Below are 11989 nucleotides of genomic sequence, written 5' to 3' on the forward strand. Positions count from 1 at the left end.
TGGTTCCTGATTAAACTTTCCAACAAACAGGTTGGGGTTGAGCAGTACCGCCCAGGTGAGTGCCTACCCAGTGGGCCTCGTCCATCATGCTACCTGCCTACTTCTTGGAAGTATATGAATAGGACTCAATTCAGGTCACAGAAATAGAAGAGGTGTCGGTGCATTTGTTGCCTGCAGGAGTACTACCACTCTACGTGGCCCTGTTTAAAAGAGAAGACAGTCACGAGACCTACAGACAAATCCTGGTAGGCGACTGAGATCTCTGCAGGCTTGAAGGGCGTGGGGTGGGTCGGGGAGGTGGTCAAACAGAACGTCACAGGGCTGCAAGTAGAGTGAGGAGGAGGCCATGTGGACAAAATTAGCAGCAGGGGCTTTGAGGCGTCTACAGATTTCCAAGAGAAGTAAAGACAGTAAAGAAGTAAGAGTGTGCTGCCTCAGAGCACAAGGAGTCCCCACATGGATGAATGGATAAAGAACATGGGGACAGAGAGTCCAGGAACAGCACGCTGTCTCCTGAGCAGCAGCCCCTGGCCTCCTCTGGTGCAAAGAGCTGGGCTTGTTTCCAGAAAGTGCCACCTCATTTGCTCTGCTGTGCAGCACACCAAGTTCTTCTAACCAATCGCTAATTGGTGATTGGGAAAAAGGCTACCTGACTGGACAGGCTATTCTGAAGACTAAACAAAGGAACGCAAGCCCTACCTGGTATGGTTCAGTGGATAGAGCTTCTGCCTGCAGACTGAAGGGTCCCCAGGTCTGATTCTGGCAAAGGGCACATGCCCAGGTTGCAGGATGGATCCCTAATAGGGGCGTGCAGGAGGCAGCCAATCAATGATTCTCTCTCATCATTGATATTTCCATCTCTTCCTCTCTGAATTCAGTAAAAATATATGAGGAGGGGAAAAAAGAATGCAAGAAAAGCACTTTCCACTGTCTAGAGCCTAGAAAGGACCCAGTAAGTGTTAATCAATGCTGGTGAACTCCCACAGTGCATTTTGAAAATCGGATGGCTACGCATCTTCATAAAATCGGGACTGTCAAACCCGGAAGGTCCTCAGAGAGCATGGAGTTCACTAAACTTATGAAAAAGGCAGTGTCCTTCTTCCGAAGATGAGGTGGCGGCCTGGACCAGCGTGTGGTCCCATCGGTCTAGGCTTCTGTCAATGCCCCATATTGTGTCAAGCAAGACACACCTGCACACACCAGGGTAGGTTTGCCCACAGGGGAGGCCTTGCTGTTAGGCTGAAGCGTCACCTTTCCTGGCAGCTTGGGCTCACAACGCAACCGTCAGAACTTAAGAGACCCCTGGGTGAGGCTCAGAGACAAATGAGCTGGGAGCCCACGTGGGAGGGCATGATTTACATCTTGTCCCTCCTCCCCAGAATTGCCCCAGTGTCTGAGTGGGATGGGGAAGGCTTTCGGGTTGGAGTGCAGCCCAGCTGTACAAACAGCCTGTCCCCGCCACTCTCCCCAGCTCTCTGGCACAAAGGAGTCACAGGGAGGCTGAAGGAGATGAGAGCAAAGGAAGAACTGCTTCTAAATGCAGAGCAAGGAAAACAAAACCGAAATGTCTATTGTACGAACTCATCGCCAGCCAGCTCTCCCTCTCCCTTTCTTTGAAGTTAGGTGGAACTGGAATCCTGTGGGTGTTAAGGAACAATTTTTTAAATAATAGACTCAAAATCGCTAAAGATTTTGTGGCATGCCATGATGAGCAATTCTCAAAACCTGTCAACTAGAAGCAGGCTTTAAAAATCTAAAAGCCTTAAGCTGCCCTGCTGGGCAAGGCTGTATCCAACCCTCCCCCTCATTCTTCCTTTGTGCCTCAGGACCTTTGCACATTTTAAATGCCCTAAGGGGCTGCAGGCGTCCTGGAAAACTGTGCTCCAAGGTTGGAAGTGGCGGGGAGGGTCATGGAGCTTAAAAGATGAGTGTGAAGGACAGGATAAGGGGAGGGACCTGAGAAAAGATGGGCTTCTCCCTTTCATTCCCTGTGCCTGTTACCATCAGGCGACGACGATGGTTTTCACAGCTCCTCAAAAGAAACAATCTGCTCCAGCCAACCCTCCGCTCCTGGGTGTGGCCCCAGAATGCCAGGTTCATTCCAACCTCTGCACAGTGTCACAGTTTCTCCACCTGGAAGACCCATCCCTCCTCTTCTTTCTAATTCTGCCAGAGCCATACCTATTCTCAGAAGCTGGCCTCTATTACTCTAGGCCAGCACTGCCCAATATAAGTCTCCACAAAGTTAAAATAATTTTTTAAAATATATTTTTATTGATTTCAGAGAGGAAGGGAGAAGGAGAGATAGAAACATCAATGAGAAAGAATCATTGATCCATTGATTGGCTGTCTCCTGCATGCCCCCCACTGGGGCTGGAATCTGCTAACCAGGCATGTGCCCTTGACTGGAATCGAACTTGGGACCCTTTAGTCCACAGGCCACTGTTCTATCCAACGTGCCAACAGAGCCACATGTGCCTACAGAGCACCTATTATGGCTTGAATGGCTGGTAAAATGAGTTTTAAAATTTATTTACTTTTACTTTATATTAGAATAGCCACATGTGGCATAGTAGCTACGATATTGAATAGCACAGCTCTAGGCTATGCTGACACCCTGTATTGCCTTGATTTTTTTATTTCTTCAGGAACTGAATACAAATGTGATTGGTCCTCAATATTTCACTTAGAGAAGTCTCGTGTTTGGAGCTAGGCTATTAGCATACGAAGGGAGGTAAAGGTAGGAAAAATCTACTTTGTGGCCCATTATTGGTACACAGTGCAGGCACAGGACAGGCTGGACTCCTGCTGAAATCAACTGTTGCTCAGAATGGGCTGAGACAGACTGCAAGGCCTGTTGCACTTGGAAGCTGAAGTAGCTGGTGCTCCAATACGGAAGGGAGGTGCTGGGTAGGTGTGATTCTGGGGGGAAAGCTAATAGCTCCCCTGATAAAGAAGCCAGCCCATAGCACACCCAGATGAAGACAGCTTTAGCCCCACCCAAGTACTTCCAGCCCTCTGAGGCCTCCCGAATTTCCTGGAATCCTCTTCTTGTACCCAGAAGTGGCTTTCGCTTCTGGTAAACACCCAGGTATAGGACAGAGTACAGGGGTGATTACAAAGCAGCAGGCTGGAAGGAGCAGGAGTGCCCCTGGGTGCTAATTAGAGGCATTCTCTGTAGCTCTGCTGTGAAGCCCTGCATCTGCCTTCCCTTCTCCAAGCTTAAGAAACATTCTCATTGAGCCCTAGCTGGTTTGGCTAAGTGGATAGGGCTTCGGCCTAGGGACTGAAAGGTCCTAGGTATTACGCTCAGACTTCGTGATCCCCAAGGACCACCAGGGAGCCGAGTCCCATGCAATTAACAAGAGAGCCTCTTCCATGCTAGCATGGGCTCTGTCCCACTCATGCCAACAGCATGGCGGAAGAGAGAGCGAATTTCACCAAGCCCTGGGGTTTTACTCCGGTGGTGATGTCACTGCTTTGGCTGACCCTGATTGGTTGGGTGAGGGCTTAGGGTCCAGTTACAAAATGGAGGATAACTCAATCCGCCCTGCCCCACAGTGGAGTCAGGAGTTTATCCTCGCCCGGCCCTGCCCTCTCACTAGGTTTGATTCTGGTCAAGGGCATGTACCTCAGTTGCAGGCTCCTTTCTGGCCCAGGCCCTGGTCAGGGCTCAATCATTAATGTTTCTCTCTATCCCTCTTCCACTATTTCTAAAAATCAATGAGAAGATATCCTCTGCTGAGGATTAAGAGGGGAAAAAAGAAGAAAGAAAGAAAGAAAGAAAGAAAGAAAGAAAGAAAGAAAGAAAGAAAGAAAGAAAGAAAGAGAATGAGGGAGGGAGGGAGGGAGGGAGGGAGGGAGGGAAGGAGGGAGGGAAGGAAGGAGGAAGGAAGAAAGAAAGAAGAAGAAGGAAGGAAGGAAGGAAGGAAGGAAGGAAGGAAAGGAAGGAAGGAAGGAAGGAAGAGGAAGAAAGAAAGAAGAAAGAGAAAGAAAGAAAGAAAGAAAGAAAGAAAGAAAGAAAGAAAGAAAGAAAGAAAGAAAGAAAGACAGACAAACCCTCATTGAGATTTTCTCTCTGAAGTGCTGTCTGCTCATCAGAGGCTTAAAGAGGAGCTAGTGGCCTGGGGGCATCTTGGCACAGGTCCAGTTCACAGCTTATCTTCTGGCTCTGAAGTCTAGGTTGCTTTCCACGGGGACAGGCAGTCAGCGGGGACACTATCAGCAATACATGGAAAGGAGAAGGGGCTGTGAGTCCATTGAGACAGGAAGATGAAAGACACAAAGGGGTTAAAGCCTAATAAAGAATGTTCATGAGATCCTCCCAAGGCACAGACACTCCCACAGGTCAAACAGGGCTTTTGAAACAGAAACAGATGAAGGCTGAGCTGTAAGATGAAGACAGGAGTGAAAGGGAAAGGATTCGGGGAACCTGGATGTCGGAGCACGTAGTCTACACATTAGGCATTCTGGGAGGTTCTTGTATGGAGTTTGAAGGGGCCCCCATACCTTCCTTTAGGATGAGTAGGGAGGTGGAGAGGAGGGGAGATACTCATTTGTTCCCAGGATGCCCAAACTACTCCTGGAAGATGCCCCTGAGCTGGCCTGGGGCAGGAGGGGGTGGAGAGCTGGAAGGTACCTGAATACCTGAGCACATTACAGATGGGAGCCCTGGGGTTTTTACCTAGTCTAGAAGGAAGTATTTGGGTCTATATGCTCTGGTCCACCATCTGTAGTGGACCTCCACCCATACCTGCCCTCCCAGTTCAGAGAGAGGAACATCAATAGGTTAAATGACCTAATACAAAAAGTATTCGATCTTTCTGGCCCTGTCAGGAAAAAAAAAAAAAGTGTGCGCTCTCGCGTGCTCTCTCTCTCTCTCTCTCTCTCTCTTCTCTCTCTCTTTCTCTCTCTCTCTTTCTAGAGTCTCTCTCTCTCTCTCTCTCTCTCTCTCTCTCTCTCTCTCTCTCTCTCTTTCTCCCCCCCTCCCCCCTCCAAATTCTGCCCTCTCTTCCCTTAACCTTCAGGGACAGGTGAGATCCCCTCCTGTCACTTCCTCCACAACTCATTTCCCCTGTTTACTCACTGACACACCCAACCCATTCCATCCCTGTGCAGGGGCCACCAATGACTTCCCAGACTGAACAGACTGCAGAGGCCTGATTTGGCCTAAACAGACATTACTTTGGCTTCAGAGATGACCACTCCCTCCTTCATGAACTGTTCCTCCCCGAGACCTTCTTGATAGGCTGTTCCCTTCACTTTCTCCAGCCCCCTCAATCCTCCTTCCTCTTCCCACCTTTGCAGGTGTCAGGACTCCTTCTTACTCACCCTGCATTGCCTCTGGGTGCTTTCCCTAAACCAACTTGCCTCCACTGTCACTCCCTTAAGTATCATACCTCTATCTCCAGCCCAAATCTGGTTTTCTGAGCACTGGGTCCTCTACAGCTAGCAGGGTCGCCAAAGACCACCGGAAAACACAGATATTTACATTTTGATTCATGACAGTAGCAAAATTACAGTTATGAAATAGCAACGAAAATAATTTTATGGTTGGGGGTCACCACAGCATGAGGAACTGTCTTAAAGGGTTGCGGCATTAGAAGAGTTGAGAATCACTGCTTTATAGTAACATCGCTCTCATTTGCATTCTGCTATGCTTTCTTGAGGGTAGAGCAGGGGTGAAGACAGCCAACACCAGTAATGGCATTCAACCTACATTTTAGGTGACACTTAAAGCGAGAGACCAAAAATCTGAGCCTACTGAAATAGTGCCTCCTGTCATGGTCACAATTCATCAGTGGCTCTTCACAAGATAAAGGTTGAAAACCTCGTTACTGTGGCAATTCTTAGATTTATTTCTTAGGTTCTTCCAGACTGAGTACATGACTTTTATCATCACAGCACACTCCTGTCTGTAGCTTTGTGGATTTCTCAAAGCACTTCCCCACTCAACTCCCAGGCACACTTGCCCAGATACAACCCTAAGCTCCCGACAGCCATCATGATACCATTTTATAGATGGAGACACTGAATCTGAGGAAGGTAAAGCAATCTGTCCAGCCCCACAGCAGGAGGAACTCAGGTTTGTTCATCCTAACCAGCTCCCTTGCCGCCTCCCAGGAGGGCCAATGAGATCATAAGTAGGAAAGTACTTTGGAAAGAAAGAAACTCTATTGATGCCAGATGTATTATTATAAGCCAAACCTAAGTACAGAATGACCTTGTTATCACCCCTGGAGTGGGGATGCTGATAGATCAGGCCTGTTTAATCTCCCGGTGCCCTGGGGTGAGCATCTGGGACTTTCTCCAGCAGGGGTAAGCCTTGCCTGTTCCTGACATTACTTTCCCTGGAGGGGACCCATCAGGAAGAAAAGAGTGACATCTCCCTTTGTTCCTTACAAACATCACCCTCCTTCCCCCACTTATGCCCAGCTCAGGCCGATCTAAATGTCAGAGGGTAATAGCATAGGTAGATGTCAGGGTTCCAAATTTATAGATGGTGTGGACGCGCATGATAGTTTGTTTGGAGAAATGGACTTGTCATGTGCAAGATATATGGCACCAGATAAAACATCCTGACAATCCTACATGCTTGGGGTGGGGGGGCACGAGCATACTGTTTTGAAAGCCCACTGTTATGACATTTTAAAAATTCCAGAGTGAATGCTGAGCAAATCCAGAGACTAATGCAATGCAGGAACATAAAGCATCCACTCTGCATCACAACGTGCACTTTTCATTTCCTTCTCTCTCCAGTCATGGAACTCAGTGCATTTTAAGCAAATCTGACTCGAGCATGTTTAAAAGTGGGTCGTGTAAAGGTAATAATAAAGACTCACTTTTTTTTTTTGAAAATACAAATGCTTTTAAAATATGTTAAAAATTGCAAACTTTTTAACCTGAGAGCCTAGTGAGTTGGTCAACATAAGTGGCTGCCATCCTTTCCCTGGAGGAGTCTTGAGTCATGAGGTTTGTTTGCTTTTCACTTACATGAGGTCTCAGAAAGTGCAGCCCTCGTGTAAAATGCAGCTTCCTTGTACTCAGATGTACCAAATGTTTGCAGAGGGCTTATGATATACGGGCTTTCCCACGTCTGCTATTTTACACTTCACCTCAGCCTAAGAGGGTGATCATACCTCCTTCATGTTACAGGGGAGAAAATGGAGACAGAGGATTCCAGTCACTTGCCCAAGTTACATAGGCAAGAGGGTGCAGAACAAGAACTCACAGACGGGGCTTCTCATTTCTAATGCCACAAACCATTACTCGGGACAGCCAAAACCGGTTTGGCTCAGTGGATAGAGCGTCGGCCTGCGGATTGAAAGGTCCCAGGTTCGATTCCAGCCAAGGGCATGTACCTTGGTTGCCGGCACATCCCCAGTAGGGGGTGTGCAAGAGGCAGCTGATCGATGATTCTCTCACATCGATGTTTCTAATTCTCTATCCCTCTCTCTTCCTCTCTGTATAAAATCAATAAAATACATATTTTAAAAAATTACTCGGGACAACCTCTTATGCTTGTACATAAGTTGTGTGAATGAGAGGTGTATGTGATGTGTGTGTGTGTGTGTGTGTGTGTAAATCAGAAAAGGGTATGAATTTTATGTCTTGTCATTGTGAACCAGAACAGAGACCATTTGAGCTAAAGAACACAAGAGTGTAAAAAATCCATAAGAACAGAAGCTCCATGGGGAATTTAGTGATAACTTGGAAAAGGTTTTAGATAACCATAGGACAAGGAATTAAGAATTCATTCCAGTTTCACCTAGAACTCAAGGAAAAGAGAAGTTCCCGCTAACATCTGGGTTACATACAGAGGAACAATGAAACCCAGTCTTCAAAGTGAGACAGGTTAAGTAGACATACACAGAGAGAGAGAGAGAGAGAGAGAGAGAGAGAGAGAGAGAGAGAGAGAGAGAGACCACGTTGCTTCTTGTATTAAGTAGGCTAGGGTGTGGTAACAAGTACATAAAATTTTATAATTGTTCCAAAACAATATGATTTGTTATGTTGTTGTTGTTTTCTCAACAGTCTGAAGACAGCTCTTTTCCATGTGATGATTCAGAAACCCAGGCTCCTTCCAGTTTGTGGCTACACTATCCTGTAGAGTTTAGGTCCTCATTGTTATATATATCCAGCAGAAGGGAAATGAAGCAAGGAGGGGACACATGACCTTCTTAGCCTGGAAATGGCCTACATCACTTTCACTCACATTCTGTTGGCTACAACTCACACATATAGCCACACTTAACTGTTCGTGTAGCCCAGGAAGTGTGGTCTCACTATACATGAGAGAAAAAGAGGAAATGCCTGGACTGCATAGCTCAATGGTTGAGCATCAAACTATGAACCAGGAGTTCATGGTTCGATTCCTGATTGGGGCACCTACACGGGTTGTGGGCTTGATCTCCAGTGTGGGGTGTGCAGGAGGCAGCTGATCGATGATTCTCTCTCATCATTGATGTTTCTGTCTCTCTTTTCTCTTCCTTTCCTCTCTCTAAAATCAGTAAAAATATTTTTTTTAAAAGAGGAAATGGATTTTTGGTAAATGGCTGTCAATCTACCACTTCCAGACACTCGCTGTTCATTTGCACCCTTCTTCCATTTGCACCACAGAGAGCCTATACCATGCCTTTCTCAAAGAAGACACCCCAAAGCTCCACACTGAGTCACTACATCCATCTCTAGATCTGGGGTTCTTGAAGATACAATGTCTTGTCATATAGGTGTGAATGTGACTCCTCATTGTCCAGCAATTTATTAACTAAAAGACCAGTTATCTTGCCCCTCTAACACACATCCACTATACCACTATACCAATTTAATGATATTTTGGAAAAGGTTTTGGATACCCAAAGGACAAGGAATTGAGAGTTCATTTCAGTTTCACCTAGAATTCAAGGAAAAGAGAAGTTCCAGCTAACATCTGGGTTACATACAGAGTAGATCCAGTCTTCAGAGTGAGACAGGGTTAAGTAAACACAGAGAGAGACCATGTTGCCTCTTGTATTGAGTAGGCTAGGGTGTGGTAACAAGTACACAGATTTTATAATTGCTCAAAAACAATATGATTTGTTATGTTGTTGTAGCTCACTCAACAGTCTGGAACAGGGACTTGAACTGCAATGACACTCTTACTGAGAAAAGGGAAGAATGGGAAAAACAGAGTCCTTGGTTAATAGCATGGTGGAACCCTCTGGTATGAAGACCCTCTGCCTGATAAGAGGAATAAGTCCCTTGCTTAGCCCTTTAATCTGCTTTCTGAGAGGAATTCATGATCTATTTTTCTCTAGAACCCCTTACTCCACCCTCTGGATGTCCTTCCTTATCATTATCCCTTTTGGCCACTTCTGAATTGCCCTCCTCGAAGATTCTAAATAGCTAGCCTTCATAGTCCACTTTCTGCTCATGCAAATTTAGCACCAAAGATGATTTCATCCAAGCTTGTGATTTCTTTAACAATACAATTCCCTCAAAAACTTAGTAAGATTCTCATTTACTTGCTACTAGTGTATTCCAAATGCCAGTAACCACACCCAGAATTCCTTCCTGGACATAGTTCTGAAGCCTAAATTATTTGTTTCCTTGTCTCTATAGTTTTCTCTCAATGTAACGGCAGCTACTTCGAGGTGACCCGAACAACAGACTAGAGTAGAAAGGCTACACCTTTAATCTGATCTTTGCTGAAGGGTTGAGCTGCTATATTTAGCTGAGAATTCTTAATGGGATTTAGTCTTTTCCAAATCTGGGGTTTTAATTACATCCTTCCCATCTTATTTTTTATTGTGGGGGATTCAGAATCAATAGGTTTTTCCAAATGTGTGTGCACTTTTCATTCCCTTTTATTTCTGCTTATAAACTGGTTACTTGTCGTCAGGGATATTTTTTTGGTAGTAACTTGTAGCAAGACACTCAACTCTAACACACACTAACATTCTGTCTCTTTCTAATGGCTTTCTCTGGAGCTACCGATCCATCTTGATCTGCCTTTTCCAGATGATTGCTGGCCACAGTTATAACAAATATTTTGTTACTGTACAACACAGCTCCCCATTTTTGCTGCCTATTCTGTTTTCTTGTCTCTCACTCCACAACTACTGGGTGCCACATATTTTGGGTGTTTTTTACATAAGCATTTCCTTTCTAACACCAACTTTTATATTACCTAAGATAGAATAACTGCTGTTAAAAACAGACCCAAAATATACAATGATTTGCGCAAAATAGAAATGTTTCCCACTCATGTAACAGTCTAAGGCAGCGGCTCCTGATTGTTGGATGACTCCCATCCACAGGGTGACTCAGGGATCACACTCCCTTAGCCTGTGGCTCTACCACTCCTGGAACTTCCTCATCTGCACAGGGTGAAGAGAGTGAAAGTGGGCATCCCTGCTTATTACAAGTTGACCCAAAAATGGTCCATATAACTTTAATTCGTGTTTCATTGACTGGAACTCAGTCACATAGTAGCCACACACAATTACAAGGGAAGCTGGGAGATCAGTTCCTGACTGGGAAATCACTTTCTAGCAACTGTATACATAGTTAGTTCCAGGAATCCTCAAACTGTAGCCCACATACAAAACTAGGTTCATTGCTAGTTGTTGTTTTTTTTAATAAAGTTTTATTGGAACACAGCCATTCATTTATATATGGTCTATGGCTGCTTTTGCACTCAAGCATCAGAGTGGAGTAGCTACAATAGAAGCATGGCCCACAATGCCTAAAATATTTCCTATCTGGCCCCTTCACAGAAAGTGTGCTGACCCCTGCTTTTCACTGAGGCTGGGACTATTGCAGCCATCTTGCCACCACAAGGGGGAGTCTGAAATTGCTGGGGCCACCACGGGATGTCTAAAAATGAAGCCAATCCAACAGAAGGCAGAGCCCAGAGATGGAGAGAAACCAAGTCTGGGTGACCTCATTGAGCCAAGAAGCCAGTCCCTGCTGAAACCATCCTAGCCTTGGGCTTTTTAGCTAGCCCATCTAACGCATTTCCTTTTTCACTTCAACCAATCTGAATTGAGTTGGGGTTTTTTTCCAACAGAAATGGCCCTCACTGTTCATCTCTCTCACCATAGCAGTGACAGGATGCTTAACTTATACTTAAGAATGGTGACAAAATTATACTCTGACTTAGCACACCAACGAGTCAGACTGGAACTGCAGACAAGTCCTACTGAGACGTAACCAATATGTGACATTCCCCCCCTCCCCCACCATTTAACCCTGCAGGCCGGTAAGACACTGGTCGTTGGGAGCTTCCTCTAAATATTTCATGCCTCTGTCTGAGTCGATCAGATTTCTGAAAGCAGGTGAAGTGAAAGGCAGGGGTTCAGCGAGGCAGCTGTTTAATGATCCCTCACCCCTAGAAGACCTTGGAGAAAACCTGGCCAAGAAACAAAGCAGAGATTTTTTTCAGACTGGCCTGTCCTGGGAAGGCCCTGTGTTATCCACGCAGAGAAACATAATCAGTGGTGTCTCCTCCAGGCTGAGCCCTCGGAGCTCTGCAGGTGCATTGGCAGAGCAGGGAGGGGTTGGCAAAGGGCAGGTGGCTTTGTTCTCCCGGCTGCCTCCTCCTCAGAAGTTGCTCATTACAGAGGGAGATGGTGGTGTTATGTAACAAGAGCTCGGCCTGACTCCACTAGAGTACACGGGAGCGCAAAATACCTAAATGTCTTCAACACACAGCACACTGAGAGACCATATAGAGAGCTCTTTAGACCTCGACAGACAGGCAATGCATTGGCATCATTCTAAGGCATAGGCTTCCTGTGAGGTGCCCCTTATGAAGGCAAACACTCACGTGATAAGAGTCATCTAGAACAGGGTCAATGTTAGCAGAGCCTGTGTTTCTAATAATTCTTAGCATTAGCCACGTAATTTCCCTCCATGGATCCCTAAGAGCTCCTCAAATATTTGCTGTAAAATAACTTTACACACACACATACAACTATACTTACTTTTTAAAATCTCCCTTGCAAAT

Source organism: Pipistrellus kuhlii, unplaced genomic scaffold (assembly GCF_014108245.1).
Source record: "Pipistrellus kuhlii isolate mPipKuh1 unplaced genomic scaffold, mPipKuh1.p scaffold_m20_p_15, whole genome shotgun sequence".
NCBI classification, from domain to species: domain Eukaryota; kingdom Metazoa; phylum Chordata; class Mammalia; order Chiroptera; family Vespertilionidae; genus Pipistrellus; species Pipistrellus kuhlii.